Source organism: Anas acuta, chromosome 6, assembly GCF_963932015.1.
Source record: "Anas acuta chromosome 6, bAnaAcu1.1, whole genome shotgun sequence".
NCBI classification, from domain to species: domain Eukaryota; kingdom Metazoa; phylum Chordata; class Aves; order Anseriformes; family Anatidae; genus Anas; species Anas acuta.
Window position 1 is genome coordinate 28,613,721 of NC_088984.1, and position 21,054 is coordinate 28,634,774.

General features: G+C 51.7%; 2 long non-coding RNA genes across 12 annotated transcripts in view; both read left to right on the forward strand.

Moving 5' to 3' along the window:
* Window positions 1-1,381: 1,381 nt before the first annotated feature.
* Window positions 1,382-13,813, forward strand: LOC137858423 (uncharacterized). 5 transcript variants are annotated; one of them, XR_011097701.1, is made up of 3 exons: window positions 1,382-1,819; window positions 5,698-5,971; window positions 6,087-10,857. It is a non-coding gene; the product is annotated as an uncharacterized lncRNA (long non-coding RNA). The 5 variants fall into 5 exon arrangements; XR_011097702.1 differs by lacking the exon at window positions 1,382-1,819 and adding an exon at window positions 11,693-13,813 and having other exon boundaries at window positions 3,853-5,971; window positions 6,087-7,933; XR_011097703.1 differs by lacking the exon at window positions 1,382-1,819 and having other exon boundaries at window positions 3,853-5,971; window positions 6,087-7,933; window positions 8,561-10,857.
* Window positions 13,814-15,751: 1,938 nt separating this feature from the next.
* LOC137858424 (uncharacterized) overlaps window positions 15,752-21,054 on the forward strand; it is a 64,799-nt gene continuing 59,496 nt past the window's right edge. For all 7 annotated transcript variants that reach the window (XR_011097705.1, XR_011097706.1, XR_011097707.1 and 4 more), the window contains exon 1: window positions 15,752-16,627. This is a non-coding gene — a long non-coding RNA (uncharacterized lncRNA). The remainder of the gene's footprint in view (window positions 16,628-21,054) is intronic.

The window sequence follows — 21,054 nt, forward strand, 5'->3', positions numbered from 1 at the left end:
AGCTGCTGGAGCCCAGCCTAGCGGCTTCTATCTGATGGGACCACTCCCGACCGTTTGATTCCTGCTTGCTGGTGTTCTCCACCCTCCCCTACAACAGCTCCAGGTACAAGTGATACCCAGACCTCGAGTGCTTGAGAAAACTTTGTCTCAATTAGCCTGGTGGGTGCCCGGCGTCTTCAGAGATGGCTGGGCTTCCCAACCCGTGGCACCCGCTGCGGTTCCCCCTGGGAGAGGCAGACACCACACCTCATTCCTCCACCTGCTCGCGGATCCGCATGGCCTGGAGACACGGTCCCAGACACGGGGGGTGCTCAACGAGGGCGCTCCTGGCCCCGAGCAGAGGTCTGAGGAGGAGCAAGGCGGGTGCACGGCCGGGACGCGTTGCTGGTGCACCGTTCCTGCCAGCTGCGGGCTGAAAGCTGGGGCAGAGCTCAGGTTTTGGTTTTTCCGTGTTCCTTATCTCATTGCTGCAGGCACCCTCCTTTCAGCACTCGAGCAGCCCTGGCAGAAAGTGGGGTGCCAGCTCTCCGGGGAGCAGGGCTGTGCTGCGTTACGGTGCCAGAATAGCACAGCGATGCCACTCTGCGCTTCAGAAATCAGATACAAGCGGGGTTTATTGAGCCACTCATTTACAGGTTTGCTGTTTTCTGGTTCCTCTTGTTGCTTAGGAGAGGATCCAGTCCAAATGGGGATCACTATTTAGTGGGGAAGTTTATTTCCTTTTTGGGAATTGAATTCTTGCATTTAAAATTCACCACGGAGTTTCTGTTGCAGAAAGGGAATTGGATCTTGCAAAAAAAAAAAAAATGAACAAACAACTGCTAAGATAAAAGCAGGCAAGACCTGTCCAGCCCTGGCATGGCTGTGCCCATGTGCTGGCCACTGCCATCACCCGTGGGTGTCTTGGGAGCCAGAGCTGCTTTTTGTCCTTGCAACTTCTGGTTTCTTAGGACAGGGTGGGAGTGAGGTGTGCAGCTGGAGCCCATGTTAGCCACATTTTGGGCTTGGGGCCTGTGTGGCATGTGGTAGGACCGCGTCCGAGGCGTGACACGGCTTCCTCTTCGCTCCAGCCCCGATGTGCTCAGCCCGTGGCGTTGTGCAACGCTCCCCGGGGGGGCAGGTCCCTCCTGCCAGCCCCAGTGAACAGAACCACACCGTTTCCGAGCGGGAAGGGACCCACCAGGAGCACAGAGTCCAACTCCTGGGTCCCCAAAGGACCACCAAAAAAAAACAAACCAACATACCAGTATGCATCTTGGAGAGAGGTAGCTCCCGAATCCTGCTGCCAGCCCTGTGCCATGCAGGCTGGTGGGTCTGGGGCTGCTCTTGCAAAACCTTCCAGCTCTGCCCAGCTGTTTCCCTGCTCTCCAGGCACATCCATGCCATCCCCTCCTGGCTGTGCCCCTTGCACCCACTCCGGGTCCCTGTGGGGTGGCTTCCCCGCGGTGCCTGCGTGCACGCAGCGCTTTGGCAAGGAGGCTCGTGGAGCTGGACAACGCATCTGCTCCCTCCAAGAGCTTAATGTTAAACACGCTCTGCTGGCAGGAGCGTTTACGAGCCATGGAGGCAGCGAGGGGAAAACGACTTTGATACCCAATAAAGCTTTTTCCTGCCTGCTCAGATCTGGGTTGCGATACCGCTGGGTCACAAGGGGTTGCCTCACGCCGGTGTGCCCTGGCACAGCTCTGAGCACACAATAACCCGCTCACCTCCTCCCCGTCCTCTCTGCTTTGTGCCTCCTGCACCGTTTTATGTGCAGGGGACGTCCTGACCAGGAATGACTAAACAAAGATCTCGGCCACCGGTGCAGCATGACTGGGTAAGCGTCTCCACCTCTTGCAAAGCCTCCGGTGTACCCATGGTGCTGGTTTCCAGCCGGGCGCACGGGGCTTTCCCAGCACACCCCATTAGATGGCAATGCAGCCTGCTCCTCCGTGCGGAGCCTGGGGATGGAGGCAGCCAGCACGGGCCTGGGACCAGGGGCTGCAGGCTGCTGAGGCTCTGAGCACGCTTCAGCTGTGCTGATAGCTCAGCTCCTGCTGCCCACGCTGCGAGCAAGGCTGGGATTTCCCATCCGCCTGGCTTTGAGGTGCCCTGTGGTGGCCTTTGGGCCAGCCCTACCCCTTGTGTGGGCTGCAGGGGTGCAAACGGGGGTCAGACGGCAGCGTTAATCCGGGACCACACTGAGCAGTGCCACCTCTGGAAGTGCCCATGCAGTGGTGGCAAGGGAATTGGCAAACACCGCCGCGTTTCACGGCAGCCCGGCCGAGGGGAGCTAAGTAAAATTAAAGCGTGATAGTTCGTTGCTGTGTAATTAGCTTCAGCTGCTTTCGAGCTGAAGCAAATCACGCTCAAAGACCGGTTTTTGTACCGGGGAGAACTTTGAACTGCGTTAGCAGCCCCTTTGTAGCCTGGGAGGGAGCAGCCCAGCCGGAGCGGGGAGGCTGCTCCTGTCTGCGGCGGGAGCTCCGTGTGTGGTTTCGGGCGAGATAACGCGCCCCAAACCTGCCCCGTTCGGCTGCGCCCGCTGCGGTGCCCGGCCTCACCTGCAAACAAAGACAGAGGTTGTTCCCCCTGACTGTAATTAGCCCTGAAAGGGAGAGCCCCGGGCGTGGGGAAACCACCGCGGCACCCCAGGAGAGCCTGCAGCTCCCCACCGGTGCCTTCTCCGCTCGGATGCGCCCCCGGGTGCCCCCAAGATGTTCGGATGGTGGTCGGGACAGGTGGTCCTATGGCACAGACCCAACAGCTTGTGGCTGAGCTGCTGCTGGGTTTGCAGGCAGAAGGTCTGCCTGGGCTGGTGGTGCCAAGCCCTGAGCAGGAGAACCCTCCCCGTGCTGGAGAAGCTGCTCTGGGAGAGCAGGAGGGCTCCAGCAGCTCGTCTGCGGTGCCTCAACTGGGGGCGGCTTAATTGCCTTTGATAAATTCATGAGATCATAAAAACAAATGAAGATGGGAAGCACTTGTGCTAAGCCCTGATTGCCAATGGGATGCAAGACAGATGCGTTTGGACCAGGCACGAGTGGATGAAGCCCAGCATCCAGGGCTGCTGCAGGGGCCCTGTGCTGGCCAAACCAACGCAGTCAGAGCAAACCTCCCATCCTGCAGTGGCATCAGGCATGACACAGGCCCTGCCTTCGCCGTGTGACACTGGCACCATCCCTCTGACAGCCTCCCGGCTTGGTCCAGGGGGCCCAAATAGCCAAAGTGAGGGGCACGAGCACCCAAAAGCATCCCGGGCGTGTGTGCAGGGTGGCTGCAGCCCAGTGGGGTAAGGAAGTGGTCAGGGCAGCGCCGTGTCCTCCAGGGGGTTTGCTCAGCCCCATGGGGCTGGTGTCGGTGAGCATCCTGCCGGGGTGCTGCAGAGCCAGGTGTGTAACCTTCAGATCGGCCAAGTGTAGTAAGTTAATGATTAGATTTATCATAAAGCAATCTAATGAGGAGCAATATAGCCAAGCACTTCCCATTCAGTGACGCACATCCAAATCTTAATAGAAACTGACAGCCTGACCCTGTTACCGTGCTCTGGCCAAATAAAATCAGCCTGATAGTTCCCTGGAGAAAGCAGCCACGGCTTTAATATGTCTTCTCAAAACATTTATCTGACCGGCTTTAAAAAGAAGAAACCTGCAGTGACTCGGACTTGGTTTACATGACCTCCCCTCGCCGCAGTTTTCCCAGCTCGGTGCCACTCGGAAAGCAGCGTCCCCGTCCTGCCCCGTCCTGCCCAGGACTCAGGCCCTGCAGCTCTGGCGCCCGGTGGAGGTGTGAACATACTGTGAATATTAACAGGAATAATTGGAGGTATTTGGGAGCTTTGGGTATACGATTTTCTGCAGGTGACGTTTTACTACCCGAGCTCTTGCAGGGCTGAGTCTCTGATCTAAGCCTTCCGCTGTGCTGTCCCTCTGCAGTTTAAAAGGGAAACAGCATGGTTTGTACTCAGCTCCCAGTGCCAGCCTCTGTCCCTCTCACAGACTCTATTAAAAATCTGAGCATGTCTGAGCATCTCAGAAATCATTGCATCTCGAGCAAAAGCTCGAATCTTTTATATATGACAGGACTGGGAAAAAGTCTGGTCTTTCCAAGCCCAAGTTTTATCCTGACCACCACCACGTGTTCACACCTTCACGTGTTTCCAGCCCTCTTCCAGCTCTGTTTTTGATATCCACCACCTGATTGTTGTAGATGCAGGAACTGTGGTGGAAGGAGGCACCAAGCCAGGAGCTGGAGGTCCCATCTGCAGGCCTGGCACCAGCTGCAGCCCCTCGCAGGGCTGGTGCAGAGGGAAATCTTCTAGGAGCAGCTTCAAGGCTTGAAGGCATCAGCCCTGTCTCCCATCCCTGCCACGGGAGTGCCACAGGTTTTTTCTGACCCGTCCAGGGTAGCATCAGATGGTACCCGAAGCCTCAGGGGCAGCTGCAAGAAGTCCTGCAGCCCATGCCCAGGATGCTCCTGGACATTTTCTCCAAAATAGATGTTCTACCCTTGGGAAGTCTTCTCTGGCGTGGTGATTTACAGGCAGAAGAGGCAGACTGGTTTTTGGTGCTCATGTGCAGTTACTCAGCAGTCCCTCCCCATTTGTACTGAGTGTGTTTCATGGGATAAATAACAGAAATACCCAGGGTCAGCCCAGCCGTTGTTTGATCCCCCGAGTCCCTGCCCTTGCCCACATCATGTGACGTTGAGTTCCCCAAGGCGAATTGTGTGAAAAGATGCCTTTTTTTTCCCATCACTTCTGAATTTACTGTCTCTTCATTTTCGCTGAATGCCCTGTTGTTTGCAGAGCGTGAATACAAGCTCTGTGCACGGAACCAGGATGGCCCCAAACGCCGGGCACCAGCGGACCTCAAAGCCGCCTTTTCTTGAACATGCTGACTTTCAGAGGAGCCCTCCGAGGCAGCGCAATTACCCCGGCTTTGTGCAGCAACCTTGATCCAGGAGATGGCCCAAGAGGAAGATGGGGGCAGAGGGATGGAGAGACCCACGTGGAGGGGGGAGGGAAGCCAGCCAGCTCTGGTCAGAAGAGCTCTGAGCCCCTCTTTGTGTCGCAGGACTCACGCAGCAGTGACCACGTCCTCGTGTGAGCCCAGGAGCTGTGCAAGCAGCCTGGGGAACCGGGCAAAGCGGGGGCTGGAGGTGGCTGTGCAGATGCTCAGAAAATTGTCCACACGTGGCACTATAGGTCTCCCTTCGTGGTTTTATAGTCATGGCAGGCATCACATCTTTCTCATGCTGCAAAGCAAGCTGAATGCAACCTGTCCCTCTGTACCTCGTGCTGACCCCACGAGGACCTGCCAAAATCCACCCACCCCACGTGCCGGGAGCGGCTGTCCCCATGCGCTGCCAGCTGCGGGCAAGCAGCCTCAAGAGCAGAACCTGCCTTGACGGCCACCAGGCTGAGAGGTGTTTCGCAGCCCCCTGTAAACAGACACAGCTGATTTGTTTCTTAATTGCTTGTCCATGGGAGCTGTGAGGCTTCATCTCTGTGGGGTGGGAGCTGGGAGCTTTGCTCTGTTTGATTGCGTGCTCTGCTGCCCCAGCTTCAAAGATCTCTTTGCTATTCCCTCCCTTTCATGTCCCATCCCTTGAAGTCTCTCTCCTGCATGAAGGCACAAACCCAGGATGGCTGAAGGGACCCGAATGCAATTACTTAGCGGAGTGTTTCAATAAATTAGCAGCTCGTTTCTTTGCCAGGCAGCACTTACTCTTCAGTTGGCCCATGTCTGCGCAGCCGACAGCGTGCGATGGGCTCCTGGACTTGGGGATATCGGCTGGGGCAGGCATGCTTAGCCCTGATCACATCCTCAGGCCTGGATGTGACTCTGTGGAGGATTTTGCCCAGTTCCATCTCCATTTGCAACTGCAACCATTTGGATTTTGCAAGGTAAAGAGCAGCAGTTCTCCCAGCGGGCTGTCCCTGTGAAATGGGAGTGCAAAATACCAGCACCCAGAGCTGCTGCTGGGGAAGGTAAGTTGGCACCAGCACCTCATGGTGTTTTTTTTTTTATATATATATATAATAGCCTTTTATTTATGAAGCTACTTTGGAGTCTGATTCACTTGCTTTGCTCAGTATTTATTAGTACTTCACCTGCCTTGGACTGGGGAGCTGCAAGCACTTTGATAAATGGATTGCCTTTCCTGGAACGATGTCCCAGCATCAGCTAATCGGGATCTTCCAGCTCCTCCGTGCGACTGCCAAAGCACCACTCCTGTAAATCAAGGATGGCAAGAAGAAAACCCCACCAGCACCCAGCAGTGCCTGGAAAAGGCTCATCTCTTTCCTCAGGAGGGGAACCAGCCCCGTCTCCGCTAATTAGCTGCTTCCCCCATCTTCTCTGTTTGGGGGTGACCAGGGGGGATATTCCCTGACAAGGGCTGTGTCACGGGAGAGGTGGCATCCTTCCAGAGGCAGCTTGGGGATGCACCTATAAAAACTGTCTCAATGTTGCCATGGAGAAGCTGGCTGGAGGCCACCACGAAGCAGCACCTGGGTGAGAGGGGACCGTGGCCCCAGGGAGATGCCACCATGGGGCTTCCCACTCACCTGGGGTGCCCCCCGGTAGGGCTGCCCTGCAGGATGGGGCTCGGCCAGTGGGGCTGTGGATGGGGTCCAAGCCCTGCCAAGGGTTCCACACACACAATTTCTTTTTTTTTTAAAGGGAAATTCTCTCCTTTGTCGCTTGATGAAAACGTTTCAGGCCTTTTGGGTTTTTCCCGGTGATTAAGTCTAATGAGAAGAGACAGCAGAGGATTTATTAGTGTCTGCCTGCTGATTCCAGCCTAGCCCCTGTTGTGGCAGAGGACCTGATGCTGTTATTCCCAAGCACGGGCTCCTCGCAAAGCGACCACAGCTCTCTCATCACAGCAGCCCCATGGCCAAGCCCCTTCCCTGCTGCCCAGCATGTCCAGCGGAGCCCAAGTGGGAGAAACAAAGCGGCGGCAGAAATTGGGATGGAGGAAAACATTATCTGAACCTTGATGGCATTGCCATGGTAACGGGGGAAACCGTGCCACTCTGCCCGCCGTGACGGGTCCCCCCTTCAGCACCTGGGGCTGGGCAGCGAGGGCCCTGCCCTGCTGCAGTGGATGTAGTGATGCTGCGCTGTAATTACCGGGAGCTCTCTCCTCAGCCGTGTGAGAGGCACTGCTGGAAAGCCTGTAAAAATAAACCGAGGTTAAAAATAGCCCCACGCGTGCCTGCTTTCTAGGGGAAACGAGGGGAATTTTGACATGAAGCAGAGCGGAATCTACCCTCTGGATGCCAGCCTGTCCCTGGTCTGCTACAGCCCCTGGAGGATGGGCAGGAGGGGCTGTCAGTGGGAGCAAGGAGCTGCTCTGCGTGTGCCGATGCCCGTGGTGCAGAGACACCCAGGGCAGCTCGTGAGCCCAGCCTTGGGCACGGTCTGCTCACATCCTGCTGCAGGCAGCTGTGGGCTGAGCTTTGAAATCCAGCAAGCGCTGCTGCTCTGTCCTGAATGCAGATGGGGTTTCAGCTCACCCAAACAGGGCAGGGAGAAAAAACGGCTGTAGAGCTGAGGCGCTGGGGTGGTTTCTTGGGAGTTTCCCCTAGGAAGATGCCTAGTCTGGATTACAGATCTCACAGGATAGGGACTCCACCTCAGCCCTTGCTAATTCATAAAATATGTAAATGCGCTTCTCCCCTCCGCATCGCTTCTTCCCTCTTTTGCAATTCCTCATTGCTGCTGTAACCTTCCTTTCTGCCCAGCCGAGCTGCCTGTGCTTGAGCAACACTCCTGGCCCGACCTAACTTTTTTTCAAATGCAAAAGGAAGCAGAAGAACTCATCCTTAATTGCACCAATGGGAAAAGCAAACCGTAATGGCATTTTCATGGAAGCACGAGCCCACCTCGATCTGCACGCTGCGCCAGGAGGCCAGGGCACTGGAGACTTCACCTGGGCTGTGGGAGTAAGTATGGGGCATGGCTCCTCTCTGCCGTCTGGCACAGCACAGCATGGCATGGCACAGTCCTTCTAGGTGCAGGTGGGCTGGAGGTGAGATTAGGGGAAGGGCTGAGTGTCCCAAATTGCAGGCTTCCCCAGTGTAGGCTGTGGAGGGGCTCCTCTTGCACTGGGTGTGATGCAGGTGCCTCCAGCTTCCTCAAAGCTGCTTGATTGCCATTGAGAAATTAATGGGAGTTAATTGGTTGTGTTGGACCTGGGGGAGCAGTTGATCTCTAAATGCCATGGAGTTTAGGATAATGATGTGTTAAAAGTACAGGAAGCAAAGAATCCTAGAACCATTAGGATGTGCCCGCAGTCCAGATCCAATGGCAGGCACGGGGTCTCTCAGTACCCAGTTATCCACCACCATACCCCTCAAAGGAGAAGGCTTCCCAGTAAAGATAAGGGACAGGGAGCTGCCTGGGACTTGCTGCAGAAGCTGGAGGGGATGAGCAGCAAAAACTGCGTGTGACCAAGCTATTGAAGTTCATCTGCACTCTGTTTCAGCAGAAACAGGGGCAGCAGTGGGAAGGCAGAGATGGGCTGATTTATAAGAAATCAATTTATTACATTCCTTATCTTATCCTCCCAGATCCTCTTCATTTCCTGTGTCCAGACAGAAAGGAAAGCAAACCAGGGAGAGCAAGCTAATAGTACACAAGCAGCCCTTTCTGATGGCTTCCACAGGCTGAGGAGGCCAGAGCAGACTGCTTTTCTAATGATGGCCTTTGTCCAGATGGGTCCCAGACAAATTAATGTGTGAAAGCCAAAAGGGGCTGTGATTAGATCTGGTCCTTCTGCATGCCACAGCCTGCAGCTTCTCATCCCTTTACAGGCCCTCTCGAGCTGGGCTGTGCTGAGCTCTGTGGAGCTATTTGAGGAACTCAGCCCGCATCTCCCTCTTCATCCTTTTGAGTGCAGAACCCCAGAGGGAATCGCGGCTCTGGGGGCTAGACCCTGCACAGGTCTGAGATTTCAGCAGTGTGATCACAGAGCTGGGCAGGCAGCGCTGTCTGCACCAGAGCTGGCTGCTCTGAGTCACATTGCTCATCTGCTTTAGGAAGAGAACAAGCTGGAGGTACCTAGTTCATGATTCTGTGATGTCTGTCCCTCGAGGGAGTCTGGGGGACTGGGGGACTTGGCAAGATGGACCTGGCCGTCAGGCTCTGCTTGAGAAAGAGTCAATGCACATGAATGAGAAAAGGGAAGATGTGTCCCCAGGCCCGCCTTGCAGACACAATGGAAAAGGCACGACAGAGTCCAGCAAGACCCTAGGTATCTGCATCCATGACCACTCTTCACCTCATTCCTCTTTTGTCTCCAAATTAAACAAAAACAAAACAAACAGAGACCTACAAAAAAGCCACAACTTGTCCTTTGTCCTTTGCCCCTGACCCAGCCACGTAGTCAGAAGAGACACCGGTGTGTAAATGTCAGTGCTTGCTTCATCTCCAGCTCTGTCTTCCACATCAACTCCCTGGTCTACCAAAAGTGCCACAGAGCATATGGAACCAGTAATGCTTTCCAGGACACATTCAGGAGGAATGTTTGATGACTATGGGAACATTTTAATGGGACCAGAGATAGCCTAGGCTTCCCTCCCCATTCTTGTCCCCCCCTTTTTTTTCCTAAAAAAAAATTCAGTCTGCTAACTGGGAACCAGCATGGTCTATAGAAAACGGGGAAGAAACATTACTCAGTTACATTATCCAGGCTTCTTGTGCATGACATGCAGAGATGAAGAGAAGCTGAAGTCATGGTTGCCCTTGGCATGGTCTGAAACCCAATGGAAGTTTATTCAACCTTGCTGGAGTCTGAATCCAAGATTTCCTCTTCAGATCTGTTCTTTATGGGCTTGGTTATGTTTTAGGAGCTCAATAAAAACCAATCCTTTAAAATGAAGCAGAAGAAAAATGGTCATTACAACACATTCCTTTCCAGGCTGGCACATGTTAGAAATGCTCTTAATTAGTAGCGCGATGGGAAGGAAAATGAAAGGGAACTTCTGCTAGAGCAAGATCATGGACAGATGTAGAGGAGGAGCCCCGTGAAGGAAGGTGTCCCCAAAGTCTCTCCCACCACACAGCCTCCAAACTGTTCCCAGGAGAGGACTGTGGGGCCACCCCCTGGCTCGATCAGCCCCCCGCTGATCCAAGCTGTGGTGGGATGGGACGGGACGGTTCGGTGGTGCCAGCGTGGGAGCGTAGGATGAGGAAAGGATGCGGGCAGACAGCCTTGATTTAAATGGAGAAGCTCTGCGGATCTGCTGGTGAATCTGCCAGGCTCGCCTGCCTAATGAAAGGCATGTTTCAGTTTCTGGCTGGAAATATCTTCTTGACTGGGTGCAATGGGATTCTGCAGAAGGAGAAGATTCAAACAGCATTGAGAACACAGCACCCCTCAGCACACTGACCCCTTCGAGCTCTTGCTCAAGGCTCTTTGAGGAGGTTTACAAGACCATCTACCAGGGCAGCCTGCAAATGTAGGCTGGAAAGGTGCTCCCTGTCTCTGCTCTGTCTTACGTGGGCAAATGAAGGAGGAGAAATGGGGAAAAGAGCCCTTTGGCACCTTCTCATTCCCGGACTTTTATTAGCACAAACTTCCCTCCCAGCGCAAAACACAGTTTTCTGTGTGTCGTCTCTGTTTTGTTTGCTTGGAGAGAGCATTGGCACACGCTCCAGGAAATTAGCTCTTAACTAAAAGCATTTATGTAATTGGGGAGGGAGGGGGAGGTGTGTGTGCACTGACTTTGGGGAAGTTCAGTCTACAAAAACAAACCTTGCTAACTACACTTGGTTCTGATTAAGGGAGATAAATCTGTCAGTGAGGCTAAATTTACCGAGAGTGTAACCTCCCGCCCCTCGCCCCACCAGCGATGGTCAGGCTGCATTTATTTCTATTGGGCAAGCTCCAGAAAGCATTGGGAGGTGAAAAACAATCCCCAGAAATGTGAAAAATGTGGAATGAAGTGAGGGCGGCAGGAGGGAAAGTGTGGGGAGAGAGGGCTGAGCGACCAATAGCAGCACGATGGGTACAGTTTCAGCTCCTTCGCTGCTTGCACGGCTGAGGTGCGGGAGCCCAAGATGCAGATTCGTGTGCTGAAAATGCAAAAATGCAGCGGAGGGAATCCCTGCTCCCCATCTCCTCAGGCGGGGTGCAGGGTCTTCCTGCCTGCAGAGCTGGCAGAGCCACGCTAAAGCTAAAATGCAGCGGGGTGCAGGCAACCAGAGCCATCCCCGTGCCAGGCTGGGTGGTTGAGGTGTAGCCACCTGCCACAAGGCCAAAGCTGGCCTCAGCTGAGACTGGGTGGATCTGTAGCTGGGCCCAGGTGTCACATGGGGACAAGGAGAAGGGACACGTACGGTGACGGCCGTGTTAGACTGGTCAGAGGATGTGAAGGCACATGATGGGTCTTGGAGTAGGCTAGGCCATGGCCTGGGCCCCTGGTTACGTCAAGTGGGAAAGAGAGATGGCTGTTCAGTGAAAGCCATGCCAGCTGCTTGGGAAGGGTGTTGCCAGCAGTGCTTACCCTCATCAGCATCACCTGCACTGTCTCGCAGGGATGTGAGAGCTTTTGTCGCATGCTGCTGCCCAGAGCAAGCCTCTTGTGGATGCACCAGCCCGCCCGCTGTCACCAGATGGCCCGAGCGGTGTGTGGCTTGAGACGTGCCAAGCGTGCCCTATTTACTGCTGACCTAGCTGCTCCTTTTCATTTTCTTGACAGGTCACTTCCTTTAAAGCTTTACTTGCATCCTGCAAGGAGGTGTTTTGGTCAGACTTGGTGTCTTCTCCTGCAGCCAAAGAGGAGGATGTGTTTGGCCCTGCCACGGAGGAGGTTTGTGAGCAGAGATTCCCACCCACTGTAGGACAGGGGAACCCCAGTGTGGCAAGGGCACCTCACCCCCAGATTCATGTACACTGGGATATCCGCAGCTCACACGGAGAGGAGGCTCCTGTACACACCTTCCCATGGGCTCACAAAGGTGTCCATCCACCTGTGCCAACACAGCTGTCCCTTTGGTAAGCACACCAAGAAATGAGATGGTTACCTCCTGGATGAAAGTATGTAAGAACCAAGTTTTGTAACAGACTGATGAGGGACAAAGGGGAGTCCATTGCACATATTTCCCATCTGAATGAGGGCCACCACCTCGACCTCTCCAGCAGGGACAGACCTGCTGAGGATAGTATCCTGAGGACTCCATCACTGATGGCCAGTGGACTCCAGTCTGCTGTGTGTGGGCGCTGGGAAAGACATCATGCCTCCAGAGCAATCTCTCTCTGGCATGCAAGAAATGCTTGTGTGGTTGAGTTTTGTCCAACTACTCAAATCTGTCATTGTTTACTGATTAATTGGTAAGTCGCTGCCATCCAGTGACTGTGCACCACAAGACATTTGGTTCATTTTTTAGCCCTCTACAACGTTTTTTTTTTTCTTCTTTTTTTTTTTTCTTTTCCTTTTTTTTTTTTTTTTCTTTCTTTCTTTTTTTCTTTGTGTGTGTGTAAGAAGTTTTGGGAGAGGAGAAAAAGCTTGCTCACATTGTCACAGGCAAATTGAAACCCCTCACCTCAGAGCTTGCTCCTGGGAGACTTCTGAACTGCCTGGTCCCTTCTGAGTTTTGGTTCTATTAGAGCTGAGAAAGCTGTACTGACACAAAGAGGAAAGCTTGGCTCCTGGAGAGCCCACCACGACCTGCTGCACTGCTCCAGAGCATGGCTGAGTTTGGTGATAATATGGTGGATCCATGGATCCACCCAAAAAGCCACCTTTGTTGTAGATTAAACATGAGAAACCCACAGGAGATGTCAGAAAAAAAAAACAAACAACGATCAGACCAAACAACAAATCGGGGCCAGATGCTCAGTTAGTGTAACGTGGTGCAGCGCCATGGGATTCGCTGAGGCTGGGTGGACCTCTGCCAGGTGAGGATTCGGCTCTGCCGTCAGCTGTCAGAGCATCCCCATGCTGCCTGGTTCCAGTAGCTTTGGCTCTCTCCAATGGACTATGCAATCTATACAACAAGGACATGTTTTTTTAACACACTTTGCAGCTGCCAAAATAAACCCTCTCTAAGATACAGACAAAAAAGGCATTAACAATATTGGCATGTGCTCTGGCTGCTGCATTTCCTCTGACTAGCCGTAGCTGGACCTTGATAAGGTTGATTTCTTTGTCACTTAACTCTACCTCCTCCTTAATGAGATTTCCACTGAAATGAGCCAGGCTGGGTTCCCAGCTGTGGGAGATCAGGGCAGCTGTGTTAGCTGATGTCCTCATAGAAGCTAGCCCAGGGAGACCCACTCCATCTGAGGCAGGGGGCAGAGGACCCTGCCAAGAAAAAGGGTGGCCTCCTGGAGCCCAGGAGCTTGCAGGAGCACATAATGATTTGACTTTCTTGGTGCGCCCTGTGTCTGTCCCTCCGAGGTGCTTTGAGTGCAAGGAAGAGGAACTATTCATCCCCAGCAGCAAACCCAAGGGATGAGGCTTGTGATGAGCTTCTCACATGACAACAGCGCTCGAGGACCAAAATCCTCCTTTGGGCTTGTGCCAGAGATGGGGCTGGTTGGTGCATGGCTGGCACTCACCCATGCCCCTTGCCTAGCCCTGGTCAGAAGAGGAATGGTGTGAGTACTGAAAGTACTACCACTAATCAATGCTCAGTGTGTGATAATACACCTATCGCTGGCCCCACTCTTAAATTTTCATTTCAATGGTTTCATCTCCTCTTTTCATGTTCCTGTCAAACTAAAAGCTTGTAAGCTGCACAGCTTGTCTATCAGTCTTCAAATAAACTTACTTGGATTTCGGAAGATTTTGTTTCTCACACCAAAAAAAAATAAATAACTTGATCAGTTGATTTTGCTGCTGGAGTTTTTAAAATGGGTTTGGGATAGATGAAATAAATACAATCAATGCTCCAGAAAATGTCTTACATGCAGCAATGTTCATCTCTTTCCAGATGGGGTATCTGCAACAAATAAACCTGTAAGGACATTACTAGAGGATTATCCACTGGATAATGTAAATTATCCATTTCAGAGAAATCTTGTATTTGTTTTCTCTTCGATGGCACAGCCTTTGCTGATACACAAGAAATGTTTTAGCTATTGGCTTGTGTGGGGAGAGGGGCAATGTATTGTGTATCTTTTCCGCAGTTGTGTTTGCACAAATCAGCAGAGAGCAGACCTGGAGCTCAGAGATGTTCCTCCCATCAGCAAGTCATCTCTGCAGCATGGTGAAGCTTGGAGGCAGTTTTGAAGTGGGTCAGAGAGGCCAGGTTAGGATTAGAGTTCAGAGGAGCTTGTCATGTTTTTGGGGAGGAAGGCCTCATTTAAAATGTCACGAGGAGGATATCCTGTCCCAGCCATGCCTTTCTGCAGGGAGGATCTAATCCGAGGCTTAGGTCTTAGTTTAGCACATCCCCTGAGCGTGTGTTTTGAAGGCAGCAGGGAGTGACACTGGGCCTGGAGATGAGGGAACCTGCACGAACAGCACCGTGTCCTTCAGGCGACCTGGCGGGCGGCAGGAAGGGCGGCGAGACCTCTGTCAGGCTGCCTGAGACGTGGGGACCAGCCTGCGCCCTTCGCCTTCTGAATATTTTGGAGAGAGAGGGGAGGTTTATTTTTTATTTTATTTTTTTTTTTTAATGTAAAAAAGGGTGGGGACAATATACATGGACTTCCTTATTTCCCCAGCTTCTCTGGCAAAAACAGTTGCTTTAACATGTGTGAAAATGATTTACAGCCTGGCCTTTACACTCACATCTTCTCCAGAAGAGGTGAAGCAGCACGAGGGGGGATGTAATTATCCCCTCCACCCTGCAGAATCACCGCTTTGTGGTGAAGGGCCCTTGATTCATTGCAGGGAAATAATACAGAGAGTTTCTAAAGGAGTATTTAGCAGTGAGGCAGAAAGAAGGACCTGTGTGGGCTGCTGCCATGGCTTCCAGCAGGGTGAAGCCACTGCTACCTCTGCTGTACCTGGGTGGTGAGCAGCCACAGCCCTGTCACCCCTCCCCAGAGCTGCCACCGCTGCGATTAAAAAATTGATTATGAGGGTGAAAAAAAAAAAACACAAAAAAACACAAAAAGCCAGCCAGCCCCCGCATACATATTTATTGCAATTATCCAACAATTTTGTAACTGATGAAAATAATAGAAGGGCTTGGGAGCAACTGAAAGTTATATTCCAGTCTTCTGAGCGTGTGAGGATGGGTTTTATTAGAACTGGAGGTTTTAAAATGTAATTACCGCTCTGTGCTCTAAGGGCCCTGACCACAGAGGGGCTGCTGAGGCACTCACTCATGTTCACTCCCCGTGGCTTGCATGGGGCTGAATGCGGGTGCTACCGCTTGGTGTGTTGGCTGAGTACTCGGTGCCTCGGGTTAAATAACTCAACATCCCACCTACTGTTTTGGGGTTTTCTTTTCACTGGGCTGGCGGGAGAGGATGTGTGGTAAAATGGGTTATCCCCATGGATTAAAAGGGTGCCAGGACTCTTGGTAGGGTGTGGGGGCTGCCTAGGGTCATCCCACGGCAGATTTTTCTTGATGCCCTATTCATGCAATGGGTGTACAACTCTAAGCCATGGCCTCTGGCTGCCTGGTCCGTTTGGCCTGCAGACAGTTTGGGGCAGCCTTTAAGTGGAGATCCAGGAATTTGTTGGGGGCAGAATGAATGAAAGGAAGACCTTGGTAGAAGAGGCCAGGGAATACGTGAGCAAACTGAGGGCAGATGTCATTGTGACACCACCCTCCATAATCCTTAACAGACCATGGCAACTGCCAGGAGTGCATGAAGACTGGAGGAAAGCAAATGTCACTCCTATCTTCAAGAAAGACAAGAGGGAGGACCCAGAGAACTACATGCCTACAACATGCATACAACTTCAACTCAATCCCTGGCAATGATATGGAGCATCTCATCCTAGAAACCATTTAACAGGCAGGTGAAGGAGAAGAAAATCATCTGGACTCATCAGTGTGGCTTCAGCATGTGGAAGTCATCCTTGACAAACTTGATAAGCTTCTGCAATGAAATGATCAGCCTGACAGATGAGGGGACATCAATGGCTTAAGGGATTTTGCTAAGGCTTTTCACGCTATGCCCCAGAAGATCCTCCTGGAGAAGCTGTTGATGTATGGGCTGGATGGGTGGACAGTGAAGTGCTTCAAACCCTGGTTGAATGTCTTGGCCCAGAGAGTAGCAGCCAGGAATGCAAAGTTTAGCCAGTAACATGCAGTGTACCCCCAGGAGTCAAAGCTGGGTCCAATTCTGTTAATTGCATCTTTATTAATCACCTGTGCAAGGGGGTGGAGTGCACCCTCATCAGGCTTGCTGATGGCAACAAGCTGGGAGGAGTGGCTGATAAACCAGAGGGACCTGGACAAGCTGGAGAAATGGCTGAATCAAGAAACCTTATAAAGCTCAACATGGAGTAGGGCAGTGCCCTGCCCCTAGGCAGGAACAGCCCTAGGCATGGGGATATGCTGGTGGCTACATAGTTGAAAGGCAGCCTTGCAGAAGTGGACCTGGAGGCCTGGGAGACACCAAACTGAATGCAAGTCAGCAATGTGCCCTTTGCTGCCAACAGGACTGCATCAGGCAAAGGACTGCCAGCAGGTCAAGGGAGATGATCCTTCCCCTCTGCTCAGCACAGGTAAGTCTGCGCCTGCAGTACTGGGGCCAGCTCTGGGCTCCCTGTGACAGGAGGGACCCTGAGCTACTGGGCGGGTGGGCCTGGGGGTCCCTCCTCATCTCAGCCAGTCTGTCATTCTGTGAAGCGGGTCTCAAGGGGATGAAAGATCATCCTCTTGGATATGGAGTGGTATTTGGGGTCTGCTGGACTCTGCAGGGTGCCACGCTGCTGAGGGATGAGGACATTGCATGTACCTCCCTGGTGACAGAGCAGAGCAGTCAGTTCAATATAGGAGTTAGCTGGTGTCCAAACCTCACAGAGCAGCCTGGAGCTCCACACCACAGAAGTCTGGACAAAATCTCTGAGGTCCAAGCTGAAGAGTGTCTCCTCTGGGGCAGTCAGTACCCCAAAATGCTTTCCTGTGGCAGGCCCTGGAAGGGAGGCTTTGCTCCCATGTTCTGTGCAAGGGCAGAAAGAAAACTACATTGCTTGTCCTTGTCACTTTCTGTAGCTTGTGTGGTACTCCTCCTACCCGGTCATCTCCCACCCACTGTGCTTGCACCGGCACTGCTCTCTATCCAGGGCATCCCTTTTATCTTCTCCAGGATAGAAACGTTTACGTGAATTGAAAAACTCTGGGCTCGCTGGCCTGGCGAGTGTGGGATGTAAGCCTCACTCCCACCAAGCTGCTGGGATGGTGCATGGCAAGTCCCCTCTGAGCGGAGGGCTGCCGGGAGCACAGCTGTGGTCCAGCTCTCCCACCACCTTGTCTTGCTGGAGTGTTTCCCTGATAAATGAGCTGCTGCTTTGGGGAGCAGAGTGGGGAAGAGAAACGATTGCCCAGAATGCACGTAACAGCTGTGATCTTGATGTGGGCCCCCTCGAGGCTGAGGCACTCTCTCTCCGTGTGGGAGAAGGTCTCACTTGGTAGGGGATCTGCAGTCTCTTCCCCTAGTCCTCAAATCCCCCAGTGTGCTGGACGAGAGGGTGCTCTCCCGCAGAGTCTGGCTCCGTGATCAGTCCCTACCCTCTGTTGGCTCTGAGACTTGGTCCTGGGTTGCTCTGGTTTCACTGCTGTCCGAGTAGCTTTGCCCTTGGAAGCAGGCTGCCAGGGACAGCTTGTGATCCCAAGCCTAATTTATTGATCTAAGCGATGGCAGGCATCTGCTGAGAGTAACGGGCAGGTAATTTTCCATGTCCATCTTGGACTGCATATGGATAAAATTAGGGAAAAGGGAAGACTGGGAAAAAAAAAAAGAAAAAAAAGACTGTTTCTGCAGGAACAAATGAGTGTATTGAAAGGGAAGGGGAGGGAGGAGAAACTCAGTGCTTTTCCCAGCTCCCTTGCAGATTGAATATGATGTCCAGTGCCCCAAGAACCAAATGGTCTCAATTTGCTCCTGCGTCAAATGGAGCTGGTTCTCAGTTGGCTGAGGCCTTGGCAGGGCCATGAGGATGTGTTTCATAACAGCAGCTCTTGTCAAGAACAACAACAACAACAGCATCAAAAACCTGTTGAAACTGTGCTATGCTCAGAACAGAAAACACATGCAAGGAAGAAAAATTCCCTCAATGAAAAAGTCAATGTAATTAGCCCTGACAAGCCCTGCAAAACAGAGGCAGCCAAGTGGTGGAAGAGGAGGGGAGAAATAACCCAATATCTTTTTGTAGGCAAATGTAAATGGGTCATTAGCTGTCTTCGAACAAAATGTTCCTTGGTGGGGAAAGCAAAGGGACAGGCCTGGCTTAGGAAATATTGAAGAAAGCCTGGCAGAACTTCCTGTGAAACAAGCTTTCTCGAGATGCTGGAGGAAGAGCTTGCTCTGCTGTTCTCCTTTTGCAAGGAGAACTGGGCTTTTTTGCCTTCGTGCTGGGGTTACGGTGTCAGGGCACAGGCTCCTGGAGCTCCTTGCCTGAGTGCTGAGGCAAAGGGGATGCGCTCAGAGGTGCCTGAATGCAGCTCTGAGCCTCAATAAATTGTGTTCTTCATCAGTAGGATTATCAATTTTATCTAGGGACTCCCTTCTGAATAGGTATGACTAACTTCAAGCTGAAGGTCTTCCTGCTTAGGGCTTTGCTGTGATAGGTGCTGCACAGTCATTGGATGTACGGAGTCCTCTCCTCTGGTTTTAGAGTCCAGCTGGAGTGACGGAGCCATGAGTGGCCCTGCTGAATTTTGTTTTCCTTTGTTTTGAACCTCTCCCAGCCTCACTTGATATAAAGGCACATTCAGAAGTGATTTCAAAAGGGGGAAACAAACTGGAAAGAATGACTTGGTTGCTGCAGGGGTAATCGGCCTGTTCGATACAAAACTATCCCATGTGGCCATACCAAAGCCACTCAAGCCAGCATCTGAAGCCCAATGTGCCAGAAGCAGAGAACCCAAGACTGCTGCATGCCTGAGCTACAGTCCCAGCTTCCAGCATTTGCACTTTGGGGGATGTGCAGGCCTGCAAGTTTCCATTAGATAATGGTGATTAATAGCCATTGTTAGATCTATTGTCTTGAAGGCGGTCTGATTCTTTCTGAGCCCTCTCACAGTCTTGACTCCAGCAAAGTCCTGCAGCAATGAGTTCTGCCATTTTACAGTGTGCTGAGCAGAAAAGATGTTTCCTTTTGCAGTGTTACACCCTCTGACTGATCCTGTTTGTGTGTGTCCCTCAGGCCTTGGACTATATGGAATAATGACCGACTGTTCCCTCTCCCTTTGGATGGTGGACAGTACCTCTGGCTGTCCTTCACCATTATTTTCCTAGAATATCCTTTTCAGTAAGACTGCATGTGGAAATCTGGATGTAGGCATCCAGATTTATAACATTGAGTTATAAAATCACACACAGATGTCTCTGGGTTTTGTTCTCTGTTCTGTCCTTAATCTGTGTGCTTCCCTGACCTCTGAAGAGCACTGGTCTCTTGTCTCCAGAAGACATCCATGGTCCAAAAAATTCTCTGAGCAGCAGTAGTGACTGCAGAGCCTGCCTGTGTTGATGAATAGTTTTGATATGACACTTATTTCACCTGTCACTTTCTTCAGGCTCTGTGCCACATGACACTTCTGTATCCCTTCTTCTGTACTGTATTTTTGTATTTTTAGAAAACACAGTACAATACATTGCACTTTTCTCCTGTATATTCCACTCTGCTCTTTTGCAGTCCTTAATGTCTTGCTTGGCACAAAGTGCTTGTAGCTCCCAGGATTTCTCCTGAAGCTCTCTTCTGGTGTTGCATTTGCCACCTTAGATTTTTATTTATTTATTTTTTGTTCCAACCAGAGCAGCACTTCTGAACTATCAGAGTTCATAAGTGATGCAGCCTGGTCCTGGCAGCTGATTTCTATTACCCGCATCTTGGCTTCAGATAGTTCAGGTCTCTCCTGACCTCTTTACAGTGACCACAGATCGCAATTAACTTTTTTTTTGCCTGCTTGTGTTATTTCCCTGAGCGTGTTTAACAACGAAGCTTATCATGTGCAAGTGATGTGAGTGGGGTGTAGGAGCACATCTAGCAAAAGCCGTGCTCTTCTGAAGCATGGAGTATTCATGTTTTGGTTATTTGTTTCTGGTCTCTCTTGGAGGATCCGGAAGTTCCAGTTTACTTGTCCTGCAAGAAGGGTGAAACAGATGGATTCAGAAGATCAGTACCTCCTACTCTCTTGCTCTTTCTTAATACATCTTTAATTGACTTATAATACCCTGTGTCTTACTCTGCAGCATTATCAACAGCCCGTTTCCAAACAGCTGGCTGCCTCTCACTCTGAGAAACCCACAAAACGGGAGGAGGGGAGACCCCTCTTTAGTCATTGTGCAGGAATGTTGATGGATAATTTTATTCTTATTCTAACTTTAAAATACTTCCACTTGCCTATTACAAGTAACAGATCAGTTGCAGATACCAAGTCTGCATTGCTCTCCCAGATGATAAAGACTGCACCAGTGCAAATGCCATTCAGCCCAGCCGTGAAAGCACAAAACCACTGAGCTGAACCCTTATCCTGTTCCTTTCACTTTTGCTGTGGTGACACCTGAAACTTTCTGGGAGATTTCCTGTGCTTCTCCAGAGCAGGCTGCCACAGATGAGCATTTTACAAACCGATCTGGTCTAAACCACTGCAAGTGTCAGTGTAGAGATCCTACTGCTAATCTTAGTGTCGTTAATGCAAGTCTGGGTGGTTGCAAAGGGTCTGGGACGATCAGGGACCTGGAGCCAGTGGCAATTGGAAAGTGTTTGGTGCATAACTCCATTAAGGTCTCCTGGAAACACCAGTGAAACTTCATCTGTCCTCTCAGTAGAAAGGAGACTGTGTAGTGTGCATGCAGAGAAGCAACATGCTGGAGTTGAAGTCTGTCTCTAGCTACCTGCAGCATTTAAAGACCTCCTTCACCTGCTTTTCTGCCGAAGTCCTGATACCTAGAATTCTGGTTTTAAGCACAGTGGTTTATTTGTGCCTC